This window comes from Aethalodelphis obliquidens, unplaced genomic scaffold (assembly GCF_003676395.1).
Source record: "Aethalodelphis obliquidens isolate GAN/ISIS:26980383/991018 unplaced genomic scaffold, ASM367639v1 scaffold28, whole genome shotgun sequence".
NCBI classification, from domain to species: Eukaryota; Metazoa; Chordata; class Mammalia; order Artiodactyla; family Delphinidae; genus Aethalodelphis; species Aethalodelphis obliquidens.
In genome coordinates this window covers 3,846,098-3,856,634 of record NW_020837972.1, presented here as the reverse complement: position 1 = coordinate 3,856,634, position 10,537 = coordinate 3,846,098, and the positions used below count along the sequence as shown (strand labels likewise).

The window sequence follows — 10,537 nt, the reverse complement described above, 5'->3', positions numbered from 1 at the left end:
CCACCAACATCTCCCTCTCCTACTTCGGTGCACCCAAGTAAGATGCCATAAATAAGGTAGTTCTACTTCCAGGATACCCAAGTGTCTCAGGAAGTGTCAGAAGATTCTCAGAAAGCATTGTTGAAAGGCATTGCGGAACCCAGAGGGAGTACAGACAAAAGCTGAATTGCATTGACATTGACATGACCTGGGAGCCCGAAGATCTGACTTCCGGTTCCTGGTTTTGCCCCTTCCCACCTCAGGGGCTTGACTCTTTCCTTTCTCTCGCCCTCTGGGGCCTCAGTTTCCCCACCTGAGACACGGAGCAAGACAAATAGCTAATCTAGCACCCGTGAACAGATGGAAAGATATTTTGAATTCCCATCACTTATTTTTCTTTGAATGAACTTATCTATCCAGTGGGCAGGGTCGGAGAGACTCGAGGAGGGATAGCAGCGATGGGAATGCCATCCAGCTAAGTTTCTGTGTTTGAGAATGATGCTTGGGCCCACAGAACTCTGGACAGAGGGCTGCGTTGTCGGGCATTGGATGGAGCGCCCTTCTGGAAGCCGGTGGCCGGGTCTGATGCAAGCGTGCCAGGAAGTCCTGGGCCTGAAGGTAAGTGTTTGTGTAAGAAGTCAGGGCGGGGGCAGGAGGGGGGCCGCAGTGATTGTACCAAGGAGGCCAGAAACCTGAGCACGTCCTGCCTGCAGTCAGACGGGGGTCACCAAACCCAGACTAAATAGTCTGGCGAGCCAGGCTCTGGGCTGTCTGGAAAATGATCCCAGGATGGAAAGAACCCGTCGGGGAGGGGCTGAGAGGGGGGCACATTTAACAACACGGAGCCCTGTATCAGCAGCCACTCCGAGGCCACCTCCCTAAGGTGGGGCCTAACCATGAACCAGACGGAGGTTTGAATTTTTCATTTCAGTTTCCGCTTCTTAATAGGAGAGGGGGAGGGGGTGGGAGGCTGAGGGGCAGCCCGGGTCCCTCCTCTCTGCTCGCCTGCATGAGGTTCAGGGCTGCACATATCGCTCTGTTCTCCGGGCCTGGAGCCAGGTTCTCATACCTGAAGGGGTCCAAGTGCCACTGTGTGGCCTTGGGCTGGTTAATTAGCCTCTCTGTGCTTTTTTTTTTTTACCACCCCTCACTTGTCAAGCAGGTGTAAACCTGGGTGCCTATGTTGATTGAGACTGGGGGCTGAGCAAGCATATATGTGCCTTTGGGTGGGTGGGACACAGGTGCCCCTTCCAGGCAGAAACTGTCCCCTGGATTCAAACCAGCAAGTCAAGTACTTGGGCCAGGTGCCCTTGGGCAGTGAGCAACACGCGTATTCACACTTGGCAGTCCTGGGCAGGAGCATGAAAGGGGTGATTCCTAGTACATTACTGAGCACCTGCTCTGAGTCCGTCACCACCCTCCACGCCCATTGACACTAGGAGACGTGTGTTCTTTCCCTCTTCTTAGAGAAGAGAAAATGGAGGCTCAGAGAGGTTAAGTAACTTGCCTGAGGTCACACAGCTGGTTAATGGCAGCATGAGGATTGGAACACAGGTCTAATCCTAAAGCCCTTTCTGTAACCCCTCGTAGCCTTATTACCATGAATGTTACTATTTCCCGCTAACGTTCACAGCAACACAGTTCACAAGAACCAAACAGTAAAAAGCATCCAGGTGTCCACTGATGGATAAATGGCTAAATAAAATTCCGTCTGTCCATACAATGGAATATTATTCAGCCTCAGCAAGGAAGGAAATTAGGACATGTGCTACAACAGGGATGAACCTTGAAGACATGATGCTGAGTGAAATAAACCAGACAGATACTGTATGAGTGCATTTATATGGGGTACAGAGAGCAGTCAAATTCATAGAGACAGAAAGTAGAGAGGAGGTTGTCAGGGGCTGAGGGGAGGGCGTAATAAATAGTTATAATTTGCTGGATACAGAGTTTCAGCTTGGTGTGATGACAAAGTTCTGGAGATGGATTGGGGTGATGTTTGCATAACCAAGTGCAACGGAGCTGTACACTTAAAAATGGTTAAAAGGGTAAATTTCGTTACCTCTGTTTCACCATAATTTTAAAAAATCACTTCTTCATGGAGATATTTGCGACTCCCCACTCACCCCCAAACAAGCCTGCTCCCACAGAGGCCCCTGCTTCCTCTTGCCCACCTCTGCACCCGGAAAACACGGGCTTCACCTCTGGGCCCAGAAAAGACAGTGGCCTTGCCTGCCTCCACCCCTGAGGGCCAGCCCAGCACCCCCCAGGGTGCCCCACCCCCCAGGGCCAGCCCAGCACCCGCATTCAGGAGATCATTCTGAATGAATGACACCAGCTACAGATAAACCAAAATGCCCGTCTGTTTAAATGTAGATGATTAGAAAAGAGAGTTTCCCCGGGGCATCTGAAAATCTGGTTCGCTGAACCACACTGGACAAGCCCAAGGCTGAAAGCCCTGTGGTTCTCATCTGGGGAGTGAAGCACAGACCCCGCAGTTTCTTCTGAAAGTCCTGGAGAAGCCCCTTGACACCTCCTCCTGACCTTGACTCTGCAGAGCAATGAGCACAGCGACCAGGACGCAGTGACTGACTCTGTCCCTTCGGCAGGTCTGCAAACTGAACATACATTTCTCCAGTCCTTCTCAGGACTTGGAGTCCTGGCTCCACTGCCCAGCTCTCAGTGAGGTGAGCAGATGGTCACAAAAACCGGTGGTGGCCCGGTCATCCTGACGATGCCCGGGGTCCCTCCCAACCCCAGCCCTTGGCTTTTGTGCCTTCCAGGCCTCGGAGCATCTCACTCTGCTCTGGGTGGCTTTGGAGCCTCCAGCAGAGCAGTGACAAGTGCAGAGAGATGGGCGATCACGAGCCCATTTCAGAGTTAGTGAAACTGAGGTCTGCACCAGACAGGTGATGTGACTGCTCCTTCAGCCCATTTCCCGGAGCTGGAGGACACATTCATTCATTTTGTAAATGTTTGTGAGTTCTTGCCAGGCACAGGGCTGGATGCTGCCGATATAATGAGGCGGGTGGGGTGGGAGGTATCCGGCAAGCGTGTCCTACCTTTATCTGGCTCACAGTACAGGGGTGGAGAAAAAAGTTCAGCAAAGTCTCTCAAGTAAAATTAGACTGGAAACCGGGATAAGGGCTGTGAAAGAGAGGAAAGGGAGCTCAGAGAGCTGATATAGTAGGAACGATTGGTCTGGTCTGGGGAGGTCCTGCAAGGCGTCTCTGAGCTTCCTCAGATTAACGCTTCTGAAAATCAGGCTGAAATCTGATCACCGGGAGGGGGAAGAGAACTTTCTAGACAGGGAAAGCCATGTGCGAAGGCTGGCGTGTGGACCAAGCAAGTCAGTGCAAATCACAGGAAGGTCAACATGACCAGAGTCATGGAAGGGGCATGCGTGGTGGAGAGGGCTAGCCATCCCCTTCCGGAAGGTCTCTGGTCCACAGCCTGGGGCCCAGAGGAGGCATGGGAGGGGCTCATCAGGGCTGAGACATGGCTGAGTTTGTGTTTTGAAAAGATCACACGTATTGCTGAGTGTGCAATGGCTGGAGGGAGCTGGCAGAGATGTGTTAAGGCTACTACAGGCATCCAGGCGAGAGATGAGGGCTGCCGGCATCAGGAAGGCAGCGGGAAACGGCGAGAAGAAGACAGATTCGAGAGAGATTTTGGCAGGAGAACCTCCAGGACCTGCTGGGTGGTGCGGGGGGGAGGGGTAAGGGAGACGAGGATACAGGGAAGCCCCACTACTGTGATGGGGTCCCTGGAGGCACGGGGCGGAGTGGGGTGATGAAAAAGCTACAGTCACAGAAAGCTCTTGGAGGCCAGCTGGTCCGCACCTGTCATCTTACAGATGGGGAAACTGAGGCGCTTAAAAGCAACATGCCTTTTCCAAGAGAACACAGGGAGGCCGTGGCGAAGCCGGGACCAGAATTCAGTTCTCATAGGACCGATGATGAGATGTCAGCTACAGTCCAGCCAGGGCAGAAACTTCATTCATTCATTCACTCAATCAGCATTGTTTGATCCCACAGAAATGAATATATCCCAGTTCCTGCCCTCAAGGACTCCTTGGTGAAGGAGACAGACACACAGACCTGCCATGAGAACCCAGGATTGGTAAGGATCCGAGGGGAATTCACTACAGCTGTAGGAAGCACAGAGAAAGGAGAATTCATTCTGCTTGGGCGGTTTTGAGAGGCTTTAAGAAGGAGGTAGTTTTTGAGCTGAATCTCTTAGGTACGTGTTTGCTGGTAGTACAAAGGAAGGAAAGAAAATCAGGCATCAGGAGAGGCATGTGCAAAGGACCAGGGGCATGAAACTGCGTTGGGCATATTCACGAATTGAAGAAGTGTTGGTTTGAGTGGAGAGTTAAGTGCAGGGAGCAGGGCTGGCCTAGAGGCCTGGGTCAGATGGACCTTCTGTGGGAGTGGATCTCAGTTCTCTGGCAAACATTCCAGCCCTGCAGGGGATGGCTTTTGTCATTGTTAACTGGAATCCTCCTTTTGCATGATAAAACATTAACATCCTCCAGAATACAAAAAGATGTGATGGTCATTAGGTTTTCCCATGTCCGACTACCACATTGCTTCATTAAACCGAGAGGCAGCTTAGGGTCACTGCAAACAACGGGGCCCTGGAGCAAGCCTACCTGGGTGCAGACTCCAACTCCACGAGACCTCGGGCGAATCACTGTCTCGGTTTTCTCATCTCTAAAATGGTGATACATCTAGGATTAGGACTAACACACGTACAGGGCTTAAAAGAGTGTCTGGTACTCATTAGATATTAGCTATGCGTGTTGATTTCACAGCAACCCTATAAGAAAGATGCTGTTATTATCATCTCTACTTTAAAGGTAAGAAAGTTGAGGCTTGAAAAAGGTTCAGATGGAAGTTGGTAGAGCTGGGATTTGAAGCCAGATCCTGAATCCTTATCTGTTGTGCTACACAATGTCTGATCTGAACCTGAAAGTCAGGGATACATGCAGGTGATTCTAGGCCGGGGAATCCAATTTCAGGCTGGCAAAGGATGTACTTGGCCTTCATCAAAGCAGGGCTGGTTTTGGCAGGCCCATCCAGGGAGGCAGGGCTCGGCATCTGAGCCACGACAATTGCTTTTCCAGAAATGGAATAGCTATGGCAGGAGTATAAACTCTGGAGACAGACAGCTGTAGGTGCGGATCCTAGCTCTGACCACCTCCGGGCCGAGTGACCTTGGACGAGGCACGAACATCTCCAAGCCTCGGTTTTCCCACCTGTGAAATGAGACGTCTGGTTAGCCTAAGTCAAAGGAAATTTCCAGCACCAATGTAACCTCTTAAGTAATAAGTGTCCGTGCAGCTAGCTCAGAAAAAGGAAATGATGTCTCCCCGGGACCCGTTGGACTGTGCCCTGTGGCCACCTAAACTTACTGAGACTCAGTTTACTCGCCTAATAAACAGGCAGAGTAAATCCAAGTGGGGCTCTGCCTCCCTCTCAGAGTTACCGCGTGTGCAGGGAATGTGGCTTTGGAGCACTGCAGCCGGAGCTTGATTCCTAAATCTGCCCCGAAGAGGCCTTTGTGCAAGTCTGAGTCTGAGTCTTCATCTGTAAAATGGGCACGATAATTCCGGTTTTACAGAATTTGATTGAAGAATTATAGGTAACATACATTTAGCATCTCATGCAGAGTAGACACGCAGTTAATAGGAAATAATGATGATAACATCCCAGCTAATAGTCTGCGGTGACTCCTTCAGGCCGGGCACTGTGCCTTCTGAGCTTGTATCGTAATTCAGATAAACCACACAAAGGTGCTTTGTAAACTGTAAAGTCCGGTGCACACATATATGGCACCAGAGGAAGGTCATTGGATGACCCCAGGACCTCCTTAGGAGCAGAGAGCCCCCATACATGGAGATTTCACAGGCACCACAAGACGTGCACGCCCCCCACCCTAAAAGTTTTCTTGTGTTAGAATTTGAGACACTCCCAACTCAGCAGAGGCATCGGCCGCTCCAGCAAGGCGGCAGTGAAGTGCCCATTGGGTTCTTTTCAAGTTCCAGCGGCATGTAATGACAGCCTTTTCCTCTACTCATAAACCACATATGGAATTAATAGCACCAACATCAAACCAGACCAGGCTGGGTTTATTCACCAGAAAGAGTGAGATGTTCAGAAAGCAAGGCCAGGAGAGGCAGAGAAGGCTTTAACAAGCTTCTAGGTGGGATTTTTATTCCCCCTCCTTTTTCACTTTATTGAATCTGGTCCTTGCTGATTTTGTTACAGCCTGTGATTTCGGTTTATGATTCAATAACCCATTTGAAAGCTTGTAAATAGCACGGTTTTGCTATCTGCTCTCTCCTCCCCAAGGGGGTTGCCGCTGAAGATAGAGGGGGAGCCTGCGTGCTGTCGCAGCTGGGTGGGCAGCCATTGGAGGGGTGTTCTGAGGGTGGGACCGCTGAGCAATGTGGACCTGGGGTGGGGTCTTGACCACTGGATAAGGTGGACCCAGCCTCAAGCAACAATTGGATCCCCCAATCCAAATGAGGATTTCTCCCATCCAGACATGACCGTGTCTGGGTGTTCCTGATTCTCCCCACCCCAACCAGGGCTGGGGACCCCACTGGCACAAGCCCCAGCTCACCCCTTAGGAAGCCGTGAGTGATCGCAGTGGCTATGGTTCACAGATTCTGTGTCCTCAGAGCCAGATTTCTTGAGAGGGTCATGTACACTCCCTCATCTTGGCATGAATGAGTCCAGCCAAGATGAGTCCCAGGCAAATAACCAATCAATAAGTGATTGTTGATATAACTCACTGATTTGGGGTGGTTTGTTTCACAGCAGTAACTGACTGATACACTATCTGCTGGGGGCTTTTCAACTTTATTAACCAAATGACTAAATGAGTAGATGAATGCTACAGTTCTCTAAATCGTTGGGTCCATGAGTTGGAGAGGTCTTAATGGTGGGATTCTGTGCTTCTGAGTCTCTGTGGTTTAAATTCCTGGAGTAGAAGCTGGGCACGATCTCTCCAGGAGAGCAGCATGATCCGTGCAGAAAAGTCCATGCTGATCTTTGCCCCATCCCACGTTTCCATTTGACCTTGGTGAGAGCATCCTGGTGCCAGGCAGCTGAGTGTAAGGGGAAGTGGAAACAGTTGAACTGGGACACATCTTCATGACTCCTCTGCCCACAGGGAAAAGCCTAAATGCTATGGGAGGACCTCCAGGCTCTGGTTTGATCTATCTCCTGGTCTTGTCTCCTGCAGCTACACCACCATACTCCCTAAGATGGGACACTCAATTCTGCTCAATGGTCTCCAAACACATCATGCTTTTTCATGGATCCCTGCCTTTGCTCCTACCATCTCCTCTGCCCAAAATGCCCTTCCTCCATTTAGCCCCCTAATGAACCCCTACTCATACTGCAAAACCCAACCAACATAGCCCTTCTATGAAATTTTCCCCAAACTGAGCTAGAAAACTCTTCCTTGTGATGCTGAAATAATTTAATGGCATGTCAGATCACACCCCATTTCCCCAAGTAGACTGTGAACTCCTCCAGAGCATGCTCAATAAAACCAAAGAGGGTAAACGGGTGAGTGAGTGATCGGTGTGGGTACCTTTCCAACAAGGTAGAATGGTTCTGTGCAAATACCATGGGCACTGCAATCAACAGATCCTGGGTTCGGATGCAGAGGATTGTTACTCCATGAGACTAGGCTAATTCCATTGTTTCATGGGCCTTAGTTTTCCCAGCTATAAAATGGGACCAGGAGTGATCATGGCAGGACATACTATCTCCAGAGAAAAGGCTCCTTCCCTTCTCCCTGCCAAGGGACTCAGTCCTCCTCTTCTGAGGGGAGGGCTGCCTCTTTGGCCTTCTTCCTGGCACCTCTCCCAGGGGTGGGAGGTCTCAGGAGGTTGGGAATCAGGGAGAGACTGGAGCTCAGGCTTCTCTGAAGGTACTTTTCTCTCCCTAGGGAGTCTCTGTGAGCAGCATGACACCATCATCATCATCTTCATCATCCACATCAACTCCTGTTCATCAGACACCAATGAGGACTTTCCGTTCATTATCTCTCAACAGTCCTGCCAGGTAGAGACTCCTATTATCCCCATTTTAAAATAAAAACACGGAGCCTTGGGGAGGTGCTAGGACCTGGTGAGATGATTTCTCTCCTTCTCACTGTTCTCTTCTTGGTCTGAGGATCTTTTATCTTTGACCTTGTATCTCTGTGCAGTTAGTCGTGGGGAAACCATTGTTTGATTTGGGGCTGATCTCAGTGAGCCTATGGCTTGGGTTTCCTGGGCTCCAGACTCTGCTCCCTGGAGACCAAAGGAGAGAGAGTGGGAAGCAGGGTCCAGGAGAGCTCCTAGGGCTTGGAGTAGCCTCAGTGAGGTACTTCTGCATTTGTCAGCACCACCTGATGCGTTCTCCCCAGTTCCCCCTGTTTGACAGACATTCTTCAGTGCCTAGTGTTCGCCAGGCTCTGTGCCAAGAGGAGGAGATGCTGAAACAAATGTCATTGTTATGCCCTCAAGAGCCTACCAGTCTGATGGCTGAGGGAGCCCTGAAGACAAGCTTCTGGAGGCCATTTATCTAAAGGCTGTAGTTAATGACACTTGGAAGTGAGAAGCCATTAAGGCATCATCTTGGTGTCAACTCCAGTCAATTGCTCATGGCCTCCTCGAAGCTCAAGGGCTTGGAAAGAAAGGATGCTATGATTGATTAGCAATGTCTGCCGTGTGCACGGCTAGGAGAGTTCTGCCCTGTGTGCCAATTACCTGCTACCCCTGGTTGAGCAATGCTACTCTTTGTAGGTGTGACAGCCTGCCCAGTCAGAAAGGTTGAAGGAAGCCATAAACAGGATTTTTGCAATCCTGATCTGAGCACGGTCTACATGCCTTGGAGGAAGGTAGGATTTCTGCTCCTGGGAGAGTCTAGAAGGCTCCCAGAAGTACTGACAAGTGAGCTGAGCTTGAAGGATAAGATTTCAGTATCTTATAAGTGATTCCCATTGACATATCCTGAACACTTAGTGTATTCCGTATATTTTTCAGATGGAGAATATGTCAGGGAGGACCTTTCAGGCAGCAAGGTACAAGGGACATCTTGAATGCAGTGTAGCGAGGGTGACAAGAGAAAGGAGTATGAGGAGAACAGAGCTGGGGGCAGGGGAAGCAGCTCACAAGGGTTCTGGAGTAGAGTTTGGCTTTCATCCCACAGGCCCTAGGAGCAAGGGGGCACCTTGCATTTGAGCACCATTTCTCTGCATGGAGCCACCAGCGAGGGGGCGGCTGCGGGGCTGAGATATCTTCTCCCTGGGTGTTCTCAGCCGGGAGAACAGCGCTCCTGCAGCCATGAGGACACTGCTATTTTAAGCCACCTGCCAACAGCCCGCCTGCCTCCCCCACTGCTGTCTTGACACGCGGCTCCTGGCAGCGAACCCAGTGTCACCCCAGCAGACAGCGCTGGGCGGCTGGATGCAGATGCACACCTGGGCAGGTGACAGCTGTGGGGACCCCAAGCACCTTCCCACCCCTAGCGCCCAGCATCCTTGACCCACTAGCCTGGGGGTGGGGCTGAGGGGAACCCACATCCTGCCCCGCTCAGACAAGGCAGGCAGACCTGGGGGCTAACCTCTGGTCTTACATATGTGGTAAGACGTCTCTCTTCTCAGAGCCTCTGTTTTTCCTCATCTGTAAAATGGGTATAATGATGAAATAATCATGCTGCCTCACAGGATGCCGGGGGAGCTCTTCAGGCGATCAGATATGTAAGGGACCAGCACTGTGCCTGGCACATGTTAGGAGGTGAGAGCATCTGTACCAACCACCAGCACGCTCCCCCCACTTACCCTGCCTTATTCCTCCCCACCTGACATTATGTTGGATATTCCTTGGACTGTGACAGCAGAGACTCTGGATCCTTAGCGTCTAACAGTGCCTGACACTATAGGAGGTGCTCGTAAGTAGATCATGAATGAAAAGAATGGTCCTTGTTATATAGTTTCACCTCTCTAAGACTTCGTTTCTCATCTGTAAAGCCTTCATTCATCCATTCATTCACCCATGAGTCACTGAGCTCCTACTATGCCCCAAGCACTGTGCGAGGCTCTAAGAACCAAAACTGTGCAAACGTGAATGGCCCACAATGTCCAGACTGGGTCTGTTTTCATCCGGTTAAGGATTAAATTACTAATTCTAAAAGTGGACAAAATTAGAGATTATTTGACCTCCAAACAGGTGGATCTATACCCAGTCTCATCACCATTCATAAAACAAGAGCCAGCCTTGTTGCCATGGCCAGCCATCGCCAGATCTAGTTGGGGAAGAAGGGGGGATAAAGGAGTATGGTGGTCCCTAGTCCAAGCAGCATGAAGGGAGCATTTGGTGGTGGAGAGCCACGTGTGGTCCCAGTGCCCGTGGTTCCTTGAGAAGCCGGGGTCCACCTGGCCAGTTGGGAGAAGGTCATCAATTCCACCAGTAGGTTCCTGAACGTGTCACCCCTTGGCAGGGAGCAGTGTGTGTGTCCAGATCCTCAGAGACTGGTTGGCCCTGGCTCAGGTA

At 50.8% G+C, this 10,537-nt stretch overlaps 1 long non-coding RNA gene across 1 annotated transcript; it reads left to right on the top strand.

Annotated features, from left to right (window-relative positions):
- The first annotated feature begins 477 nt into the window (after positions 1–477).
- On the top strand, positions 478–8,104 carry LOC113630036 (uncharacterized). The gene is made up of 3 exons (XR_003436804.1): positions 478–597; positions 4,017–4,101; positions 7,948–8,104. It is a non-coding gene; the product is annotated as an uncharacterized LOC113630036 (long non-coding RNA).
- Positions 8,105–10,537: the final 2,433 nt, after the last annotated feature.